The 11,620-nt window shown below is 43.1% G+C and overlaps 1 long non-coding RNA gene across 3 annotated transcripts; it reads left to right on the top strand.

The window, feature by feature from the left end:
- The first annotated feature begins 704 nt into the window (after nucleotides 1-704).
- On the top strand, nucleotides 705-9,759 carry LOC309374761. 3 transcript variants are annotated; one of them, XR_014170718.1, is made up of 4 exons: nucleotides 705-832; nucleotides 2,323-2,453; nucleotides 8,121-8,196; nucleotides 8,955-9,759. It is a non-coding gene; the product is annotated as an uncharacterized lncRNA (long non-coding RNA). The 3 variants fall into 3 exon arrangements; XR_014170719.1 differs by having other exon boundaries at nucleotides 8,420-9,759; XR_014170720.1 differs by lacking the exon at nucleotides 8,955-9,759 and having other exon boundaries at nucleotides 8,121-8,305.
- Nucleotides 9,760-11,620: the final 1,861 nt, after the last annotated feature.

The raw sequence follows: 11,620 nt of genomic DNA, 5'->3' as shown, positions 1-11,620 counted from the left end.
AAGCAAACCCGTTCAGTTGCTACAGAAATGAGATGGGGGGAAGTATACAAAATGTATACAAGAAATGCTCGCACAAAAAAAGAAAAGGAAATATTCACTGCAGTCCCTGAAATCTGACTGCAGTTGCCACAATCTATAGTTTTATGGTTTCTATCCATACTGAGCTCTTACCTGGAAGGACTGCCCCATCAATGTTAATGAAGGCAGCAAAACAGCCATCAAGTTCTTGTCTATGTATGAATCTCATTCTCCATCTAAAGAAATGTTAATACGTGCAGACCATATGTGAAGCTCTTCATAATGGCAAATGGCGGCATGGAATTTTGTTATCATTTGGCCACCAGTTGGTAAACATAACCTTGTCAAGAGGCCCCATGTGTGTTCATGGTGACAGTTACTTGATTTATGACTTTGAGTCAGGTATGTGATTCAGAACTCAACCCATGCCTTTTTAATACTCTCAGAAAATTCAGTGAAAGAGGAAGGTTGAAAGAAGTTAGGGGTCCTCAGTGCTGGCCCAACACATAGAGTTCCCTAAGCTTAGGCCAACACTTGGGGTGGGGGTGGGGACTTACTGCACCATTCGGGAGAGGGAAGAGGAGCATATTCTGAGAAGAACCATTGAGGCATGTGTTATTGTGCCATTGCTAAGCTGCAACTATTAATGCTACATTTCTTGGGTCTTTTTTAGTTAAGTCAGTCAGTCAACACCTGCACAATTCAGCAACAGTGATCACCTGTGGAACATCTCATGCCCTACTGGCGCAAGACAGCTGAACAAAGCATTCAGCATGCATGCTGCAACACCTAAGCACAAGAATGTGATTTAAAGGTAATGTGGGATTTTAATGCAGAGCTTTCCTAGGTTTAAGTCTCGACCTTAATGGTATAACTTGCATTGACATTTTTTCATTTTGTTTTGACATCATAATTGAGTCTAATCTCCACAGACTTGCATTGTGCTCTCACTTCAGATTGTAATCTTGCAGTGCAGTTTCACCCTAAGAGCATTGTAGTGCTGCTTTCTCCAAAGTGTGCGTGGAAATAATTTTACCATTGTAATATCACCTCATATTGGCTTCATAACAAGGTCTCTGAAGAGCTGCACTAAAATAATTTGGCCACTATAATGACCTCACGATGTCATGAACCAATTGCCATTACAAACTCTAAATGAGCTTGAGAAGGAACTTCTGTGCTGGCTCATTAGCAACTGCATTCTGCTATGCCGAGCCTCTAATTTAAGCCTTCCTTACTCCATTACTGGATGACCACAGCTCCAAATTAGGGTAGCGTGGTTCAGCACCGCATTTTTATTAAGCACTTGTAGAGTGACATAGGCTTTGCTTATTTTTGTCATTATCAATGGCCTGGAGAGAATAATGCTCGATGTCTAACTTTACTTGAACAATATTATGAGAAATTAATAGGAATGCCCACACCTGAATGTTGATCCAGCATCAAAACACATTCAGATCCAACTTCAGGCTTAGACTGTGATGAGGTGTAGCAGACACCTAGACCCCAGTTGACATTCCTTTCAAAATATTCCACTGGCTGTTTCGGCTGAAATCCTAGACCCGCTTACCAGGGAGTAAGCCCCATTGAACTCAGCGGGTTTGCCTCTGAGAACACCTGTGTAGGTTACACCATAACTCCATCTTCCTGTTTGAGGATTGGAAGCTGGGCTTTGGACAATGACTAGTTAAATAATAATGATGTTTAAGATACCTTATCCACATAAAGATATCCTCTCCATCCAACCAGGAAGTAAAATTAACACCACTGCACTGCACATTTTATTGCACTGAGTGATTATTAAGTAGAAAGGCTGAATGTGTCTTCCTGGTGTGACCTGCTTTCATAGGAATTATGGGGCTGTGGTAAACCATGATGCCAGTGTGCTGGAACATTCACAAGAACTGTGCAGCATACCAAAAATATCATGCCACAAGTGCTGCTTTAATTCTGTAAAAAAAGATGGTTGTGTGAGTCTGCTCCAATCCAAGTCTTTACAGAACATCTGAGAAACATATTATTCATTTATAGGTTTTAAAAATCCATTTTATCCTCTTGTACTTGTCCCCCTTCTTTCTCCTTCACTAGCCTGTTTCCCCCCCTCTAGTGATGTTCTTTTGATGACATGAGAAGTCACATGGGGGGCTTCTTTAATGAGTTGGGTGCTACTCCTGAGAAAGCGTTCATTATTTTAATTGAAGCCTTCATCGCTGGCTGACTTCCAAGTGGCCTACCAGATGTCTCTCTCTTCACAATGGTCGAAACAGATTACAATGTTCTTGTTCATTTTTCCTTTCCTGACAGCCTAGTTTCAAAAAGGTGCCAGACTTTAAGGCAACATGTTCAAAAGCTGGAGGGATGTGTCTATTCAGAACAGTATGCCAAGGATGATGAAGGGACATATCAGGAAAGCTCAGATATTTGCACTTGCAAAGGTAAGCTGGGATTGCCAATCAATGGCCATTTATGTGGGTAGTGTTCTATTGCTAGGAACTTAATTTGCGACTTACTGGCACATTTTGGGCAATTGTTCAGGGCTTTACAAACCACAGTTTATGAAGCTGGGAGGATGCATTGGAGCTGAGCATTCCTCCCTAAGCCCTCCTTTCTTACCCTTATGTGCTGCTTCAGAACTTCATTTCTGGCTTGCATTAAGCCACAGTTGCCTGTTATGTCTGAAGTGGCAGACTCTGGCTTAATGTCAAGGCACCAAGATATATTCCTCTTGGCTTAATAACCAACATGAAGCCTGTATTCCTAGCTTGGATGTTCATTGCCCACAGTGAGATGATAGTGAGAATCTGGTTACCCTTCCCTCTGAACAGCCAAGGGGAGTCAGGAACAGTAGTTGTGTCACAGAACACAGCAGAGGATGGGCAGCAGTTGGATAATCAGAAGTGAGATGTGGTGGCTGAGAACCTCTGGCTTCCTACTTCCAGGAAGTATGAATTGGCCATACCATCTTCCTGAGATATATTGCCTGCCCTCCAATCAACAGCATCTGGCATCAAGAACTACTGGAGAGGGAACTGGAGTTTTCACATCTATTTCTTGAGCTGTAAAGAATTGCCGTGCATTGCTTGAGGGCATCATGAGTGGGGGTCCCCACCCCTTTTTGGTTGTGTTTTGGCTGACCTTGGAGGCATGCAGTGCTGTCCTAGGTGAGCGACAGTTGGGAAGGGGTTGGAGTCTGACCGCTTTTCAGGTGGGAGCTGGGAATTGGTACCTGATGAACTAAGGTGAGAGTATGAATGTGACTGAGTATTTGGGTGAATGATGTGAGGTTTTTATTGGGGCTGGTACAATCCTAGATTAGGTTTGGTTTTAGCCTCATAATGTTGGAAGCAGGGAGATGGTAGTCTTTGTCTTCCGCCACATCTGGCTGCTGCTGGGGCTCTTATGGAGCTGTTGGCGAAATTTGTTATTGGTCTTGGTGGAATGGAAAACTCAGGAACAGTGAGAGTTAGTGGGAGTGTCCCAAGCTAAGATCTAGAGGCAAGCCGTCTGGGGCTTGGTGATAAACTGTAATGGGCTATCTACTCAACTGGGCTATGCACTCAGCAGCTAAAAGATAAAACTGTTCATCTTCACTAGTAAAGCTGCCAGCACAAATGAGCATGACCAGCAATGTGCTAATTAATACGGTTGCTATTTTAATTTGGTGTGGAAATATACAATATTCGTGTCACTTCAACAAATAGTGTATGTGGCTATGATCAGATCCATGCACACACAATTTATCAGACTAGGATGTGTGAGACCAGGGCCATGGACAAGGACCACTTGGCCATGAAGCTCACTAGGTGACCTTTGGCCAGTCACTGCCTCTCAGCCCTACCTCACAGGGTTGTTGTGGGGATTAAATGAGGAAGGTGAGGGCCAAGTATATCACATTGACCTGTCTGGAGAAAAGATGAGCTATAAAGACAATAAATAAATAAATAAAAACAACCCAAGATCTATGAAGACATACTCTACATTTTTACAATAACCTCTCACTTATTTCTCAAGTCATAATACTTACTCTTTCCCACATGTTTACTTTACATTCTTCTTGTTGTTTTGTTATATTGCTTTTATGTACTACCTGCAAAGTATAAAACCTAATAAATACAATAACCCCTCCCCCAAGATAATTGAAAGAAATGGAAATTTGAATGGAAGGGGCACCAAATATATTCCTTACTCAGGGCACCATTTAATCTAAGGCCAGCCTTATCAGTGGCCAGAGGAGGGCAGGGAGTGGATGACACTTTGCACATTAGGTATGCATCTAAGTTGTTTTGTGTCTGTGCCCAAACATGTAAAATGTGGATGTGGCAGTGAATGTGTCATACAGAGGCATGTGTCAGGGAGCTGTGATTGGCTGTAGCCCCCAGCTGCATACACAAACTCAGTCTCAGGCATGCCTATGCAGCCAAGTGTGAAATAGTTGTGTTTCTGGGAGAAGTATAAAAGGGAAAACACAAGTGTAGGGCATAGCAGGTTCAGGGTCACCCTAAGGTGAAGCACAGTGCTGTGGTTGGCTTAGGGGACACTTTTGAGGTGCCAAATTCTTACTATATCTTTTTGCTGTGAAGTAGATATGCATGTGTTTGGGACGCGGGTGGTGCTGTGGGTTAAACCACAGAACCTAGGGCTTGCCAATCAGATGGCCGGTGGTTCGAATCCCCGCAACGGGGTGAACTCCTGTTGCTCAGTCCCTGCTCCTGCCAGCCTAGCAGTTGCACAAAGTGCAAGTAGATAAATAGGTACCGCTCCGGTGGGAAGGTAAACAGCGTTTCCGTGTGCTGCTCTGGTTTGCCAGAAGCGGCTTAGTCATGCTGGCCACATGACCCGGAAGCTGTACACCAGCTCCCTCAGCCAATAAAGCGAGATGATCGCCCCAACCCCAGAGTCGTCAGCGACTGGACCTAACGGTCAGGGGTCCGTTTACCTTATATATGCATGTGTGTGCATGCACAAGCACAACTTTGGTTTTGCATCTCAGGCGCCAGCATGTCCCAGAATAAGAAGGATCTTTTCCTGCTACAGGAGCATGAATGCACTTCTAAGGAGATGCTTCTGCTAGTGATGGATAACTCGGAGAATTAAACTATGATTCCATGCATGGGGCGTAGTATGAAACTCAGCCTTTTCAGCAAAAGATAGCCCTAGTGCCATTTAAGACAAAAGAGCAAGTTTATTGTATTAAGCAAGGGTCTTTCACAGAAGGAGGTGGCCCCTAATTGTGTGAATAGTTGTGCGGGTATAAAGACCCTTGTACTGATGATTTATCTGAAAGTTCTGGGCATATTAACTTTTGCTAAGAGCAGAGACTAAAAACTTTATGGGGAATGCTACATACACTCCAAAGACCAACAAGAGAATTTAAGTTAGATGTGATTAGTATGAAGAAAGTTACATTTATTATACTCTTATGTATAATTGATCATATGAAAGGCCTTTTGTAACTATAAAAGAGACAGCACATTAAATTGTTTTACCCTGAGGATTATACAAATTTGTGGATATCGGATTGAAACACCAGCCTATTGGTTTCATTGCTATGGTAAATCATTAAGATGTTCTATTTTAATCATAAATCTTGGTATCTATTTATTGTGAATCAAATAGCTCCTCCCAGCCTTTTGCTTTGCTTCATCTGTCAGAGGCAGCCCAAGTACAATCTGGTAACAACAGCATTAATTTCTATTAATAGAGAGTGTCTGTGTTCCTTTAATATGCATGGCACATAATTTTATATTATCCTAAACATGGAGAATTATAGCTGAGAGGCCCATCGTTTATCACAGAAGAGGGTATTGGGTTTTGGAGATGAGGGGAAGCATCCAGGGTTGATAAGGAGATTCATGGCTTGCAGTCGTACATCCAGGAATGATTTACTCATTGCTGTTGTACTGAAGAAGTGTAGATTGGGGATACTGTCAGGCTGATAAAAATCGGGAGGGTATATTTGTGCTATCCCCCCCCCTCCAAATTCTCTTTCTTGTCCACAGGCAATTTGGTCAACTGGAACTGAAAAAACCTCTTCAGTTCTGCAAGTTAGAAAATAAAAGCAGGGAAAGAAAACACACTTTGCAAATATGAAGACTTCAAGTTGGAATCCTCAAACTTAACCATAGTGAATCATATGAAGGAGCAAACATGTTTAGGAATTCAACACAGCGCAGAACACCTTGCATCACTATCTGCTTTCGTGGTTCAACCTGAATACCACACCTTTACAACTAATTTGTGTTGAGTCGCTATGTGGACATCAGCTACCACTTTCCCCCTGTCTGTCGTTGTTGTTGTTTAGAACGGATTGTACTAAATTGATGCAGTCCTTTGCAAATGACAGCTGTGGGCAATCTTTCACAATGGTATTGCAGCTAAAAGGCTGCATAACGGTTTGTTAAGCTCTGTAAGGAGGTATATACGGTTCTCAGGATTCTTTGGGGGAAGTACAGTAATGTGCTTTAAATGTGCACTGAACATGCTTTCAATGCCTGGTACGGATCTGACCTGAGATTTGTTTTAGATATGCACATAGGGTGTTTTAAATACATACGCCTAAAAAACAAAATGTGAGCGTGACAAATGCCAGAATCATAGAATGTATCATAGAGATGAACTTGTTGGAAGTTGAGATTGGAGGAAACTCCCTGTTGCACACTAAAAGGATACCAGAGTTTGCCGTTTGTTATTGTGTGAAGTGACCGTGATATTCACCTTTCTTTGTCAGTGGCTCCCATATTATACACTCCATTCAGTTATTGTTGCTTTAACCGCCTTCCTCCAAGGAACTGAGACTGGCATATGTGGTCACCCTCCCATATTATCTGCCCCACAACCCTGCAAGGTAGGTCAGGCTAAGAGGCTGTGACTGGCTGAAGGCCAGTGAACTACGTGGCCAGGTGGGTCACTCGCAGTGCTAGTGCAACGCTCCGTGCACCATACTGCCCTACACTTTCACCCTTTCGGTAGTCACTTCCTCCATCTCCTTCACCTAGAATGTCAGCTGCTTCAGCTGCTGCATGTAAGTCCTTAATTTGTCCAGCTCCTGGGAGAGTTTGGGAGGTGGGAGGAATCGTTCTTGGAGAAACAAAGAGCTTGTTGCCATAGGAGCAAACTCCATAGGGCACATAGACTCCTGTATTGCATTAGTTGTTAGGGATGATAGTGTGTTGGTATATTGCCTCTCACTCGGTAAAAACATATCCTGGGAAAGGCCAGGCAGGAGTTTTCCCTTCCTTTAGCATATGATTCCATGCATGAAAAAGTTTCATTGTGCACATTAGAGTCCCTGCATCTAAAGCAGGGGAGATATATATATATATTTAACTGATGGCAGCTGGTGTGGTGTACAGACAGCTGGGCTGGGAAGATCTCAGTTCGAATCAAGCCACGGTCTTTCAGCATAACAACCTAGCAGGGCTGTTGTGAAGAAAATAAAATAATACTAATAATATAAGGAGACAGACCCAGGTATGCCACCTGACGCTTACAGGAGGAGTGGTAGGGTACAGATAGGGTTGCCAACAACAGCTTGATCTGCAGAAATGAAGCTTTTCATAGCAAGGAAATACGTACAATCACCTGCTAATATCTGCATGTTACACTGCAGCGAAAAAGCGCAGGAGTCAGGCCTGTGAAATAGCAGGAACAAATGTAACTACAGTAATAAATACATTTAACTAGTCTGGCTGTATATTTGAAAAGGAGGGCTGTGAGAAGAACTGACAAGGTTAAGAGAAGCTTTCTGGGGGATTTGGGGTGGATAGTGTGGGGTGGGGAGGGGGAACTGATGGAGGTGATAGTAGTGATTCCATCTGTGGTGGAGGGAGAGAAATTGCCAACCTTATTACAATCCCTCCAGCTGCAAGCACACGCTCTTACAAGAGCCCCACACATGCTGTTTTAGGGCAGCTTGACATGAAGAGGTGGCTGCTGCCGGCTTTTGTTAAGAACTGTCCCCTTTGCAGGGCTGAGGGTTCCCCACCCCCTCGGAAAAAAAAGAGGGCCGGATGAAAATGCCAAGAATTTCTCTGCAGTCAAACTTGTGTATTTCACCCGGCCCTGCCGATGTTAGTGACAGAATACTGCTGTTTCTCTTAAAGGCGGAAAAATACAGCGCCACCAGCCCTCAAAGGATCTCTGTCACGTGCTTACTTTATTGCTCTACCTTTGTGCACAGTAAGTTGCCACTTAGCTTCAGTTGCTGTTCTTGACTGACATTGTTATTTGTCTTGTACATTTCAGAACTGCTTTGTAGTTAGCCTGGGAAATTGAGAGTACATATGTGGTTAAAAATGGGCAAGGGGGGCGGGCGGGAGCAGTGAAAGAGGTGAAGAAAACGCCGCTATGTTCCCATTAGTGCCTCTGCCATGCTCTCCATTTTCCTATTGTCTCCTTCCAGAGCTTTTCTGCTTAGACCGAGACTTCTGTGATTGGAGTATTAAGTTGAAAAATCAGTGAGAAAGAAGGATGTTTCTTGAAATGCTCTAATGGCCAAAGGGGTGGGGGGAGAAGCCTACCAATGTATTATTTATTTAAATTTATAGTCCAGCATATGCTAAACACTTGGGGCAGGTAACAAATGGGTGGAGAAAGCATAAATAAAAACAGGATTAATAACCAAGCACAAAAATGCATTAAGCCCCACACAACTCTCAGAGGTTGCCTTGTTTGGAGTTGCGAAGGAATTTTTTACCAGGTTATTCTGATTAGTTATTGTGCAGTAATTCTGCTTCCTCTGGATGTGGGTTCCCTTACTCTGATAATCTTGAGATAAGTGCTTTTGCTGTTATGCAGGGATCCTCTCCTTCCTGCTACAGCACACTGGGATCTGAGTTGCTCTGTGGTCTGCTGAGGTGTACAATATAGGTTTGGGCTGTATAGGTTGGTCCCTTCCAGTTTTGCTGTTCTAACCAATCAGTTGTCTGTCATTTTAGAAGAAGAAGCTAGGATCAGCAACGTGAATAGTGAAGTGGAAAGAGCTTGGATGCACACTGTGCCCCAAGAGCTTCCTATCTTGGTTCTCAATTCTGATGATCCAAATACAGCACGCAAGTGATGCTACAGTTCAGGGGCAAGAAAGTGATTCTAAACAATTTGAGCCGTGCGGTTCACCTTACAAATAATTAGGGGTGTTAGAAATGCATAATAAGACTATGGAGAAATTGCCAACAGCTTCTAAGGCAAGTAGGTCAAACATAAAAGAAAACACTTCCATTTGATTAGGAAATCAGATTTGAGACTTGGCTTCACCCCTACATATCTGTTGTTATTCCGCACTCATGGGAGTGACTTAAAACAGAAATCTGTTTCTGGATATAGCCCACAATATGGCCTTGCATCAATTGAATTCTTATGATTTTTTTTTTTCTGCATTAAAAAATGAGATGGAATTGGCCCAGCTATTGTTCCTAAATATCAAGATAGACTTTTGCTTCACCACCACAGAAGAGCCAAATACCCATCAAACACCACTTTTATGAAGCGTCTCAAAATGTCTAGTCTGTCCAACAACCATTGTGTTTGGATAAACTCTGAAGGCTGCCTTCTGGATTTTCTTTTCAGAGACAGGGAACGTGTGGGCCTCCTGCAGATCAGCCAACTCTGGGATTTGGGCATACTCTTGACGAATAAAGAGGATGGCACCATGCCTCCAGGGGGTTGGAATGCAGGGCAACATGTTTGCTCCAAAATAAACGTCATGTACAATACATTCATAAGGTTTGTTGGGTTTACTTACATTGTCAGGGTGCTGTCTCCTGGAGATGTTAAAACATTTAGGGGCCTTCAGCTAAGCAATTCCATGTGAAAGTCTTCTGGCAGCAGCATGTTCACACTGCGGTAGGTAACCACATGCATCGTTTTCTGTTACTAATGAAGAGTGTGTTTGCGATTGCGCCGAGAAGATGTGTCTCATAGATAGATACCAGATTGCCCTAATGGCAGACACGTGTGAAGTTGTAGCATACACTTCTTGATCTGGGCCATATTTCCAAACTATAAAACTAACCACCAAAAGATCGATTTGTTTATTTAATTTTATTTATTTTGCTTTATCTGTTTAGTTATTAATTTTAAATCCAGCACTTCCTCACCAAGGAACCGAGGGCAGCAAAAAACAACAAAACAATGCTGTAACAACAACAACAACAACAACAGTTTAGAACCATTTAAAAAACAATCACATGTTCTCACAGCTAATCATTTCAAGGTTGCGAGGAACAGAAACATTCAGCCATCAAATGCCATCAAATGCCTTGGTAAACAGGAATGTTTTGAATGCTCCTGAAAGTTAATAAAGAGGAAAACAGATGCACCTCACCAGAGAGGGCATTCAGCAAATTGTAAACTGCAACTGAGAAGGCCCTGTCAATGCCAATGAGATAGCACCCTGCGGTGGCACCATTAGCAGAGCCATCCTTGCCAACTGTAGGGCCCAATATGGTGTTATACAGAAATGCACTCTTTTTTGGTACTTGGGCTCAAAGCTGTTCAGGGCTTTGCATGCTTGTAGTAACACATTGGGTATGGTAGCACACTGGCAGTTAATTCAAGGTTTTCAGGACTGGTGTCACACTGTCCCATCAGGCTTCCTCGCTTACCAATTCAGCAGATGCATTCTGCACTAACTGCAGTCTCTGAACCATCTTCAAGGGCAGAACCATGTACAGCACATTGCAGTAGTCCAAGTGAGAGGTGAGTGGAGCCGGCTAGCCATGAACAGCTGTAGCTAATTCACCAGCCTAAGATGGGCCTATACACTGCTAGTGACAGAAACTATTTTAGTGAGTTATGGGGATGTATGAATTAGGTGTGCACCTGGGCACACAGCGGGGAGGCATAACTTATTCCTGTACCTGGTGGCCACAGATATCAATAATTATCAAGACAGCTTCTGTCTGCATAGCCTTTGGGTTTCTCTTCGTTGGTCACACCAAAGTGTGACAGAATGTTGGAAGAACAGAATGGAGTGTTGGGAAGGGAACTGGCTTGTCGCACATTGGTGCCGAGGGGAGATTGCTTCAAACTACAAAGAGCAGCTTCAAAGGAGCAATTTTTGTCACTACTGCAGCAGGGAAAATTGAGCTGCTCCTCCTTGTCTGCGGTAGTCCTGATAATTATGCTTTTTTAAAAGTGCACATTAAATGCAAAGATACATTTAATATCATGTATAATTTGTTCCTTAGATAGGTAGAAGGACATGCACATGTTTCATAGGCTGAGCCCTGTTAGGCATTCTGGGGCATGGTCTTGCTTTCAGATGGCTTGGAAATCATACCTGGAACAGGAAGGGGAAACTATTCAAGTGTAACCTATCCATTAACTGAGTAAAAACCTTATTGTGACTTTGCTAAGGAGATTGCTCGAAAATGGAGATTGCTAATGGTTGGGAAATACTCAGACATCTGTATAGAATGTGTAGAAGTTGCGGGGGGGGGGGGGAGACACATAATCAAAGCTTCAGAAAGTTTACATAGCCCATCTAAGATAAGGAGAGCTGATAAAGGTTTGTGTTGTGTGTCTGTGCATGTGTGAGAGAGTAAAGCAGCTGTCCTCAACTTGTAGCCCTCCAGATGTTGTGTTGTACTAGAACTCTCTCATC

This window comes from Podarcis melisellensis, assembly GCF_964234715.1.
Source record: "Podarcis melisellensis genome assembly, chromosome: 7".
NCBI lineage: Eukaryota > Metazoa > Chordata > Lepidosauria > Squamata > Lacertidae > Podarcis > Podarcis melisellensis.
The sequence above is the reverse complement of the archived record's forward strand: the minus strand, read 5'-3'. Positions and strand labels throughout refer to the sequence as shown.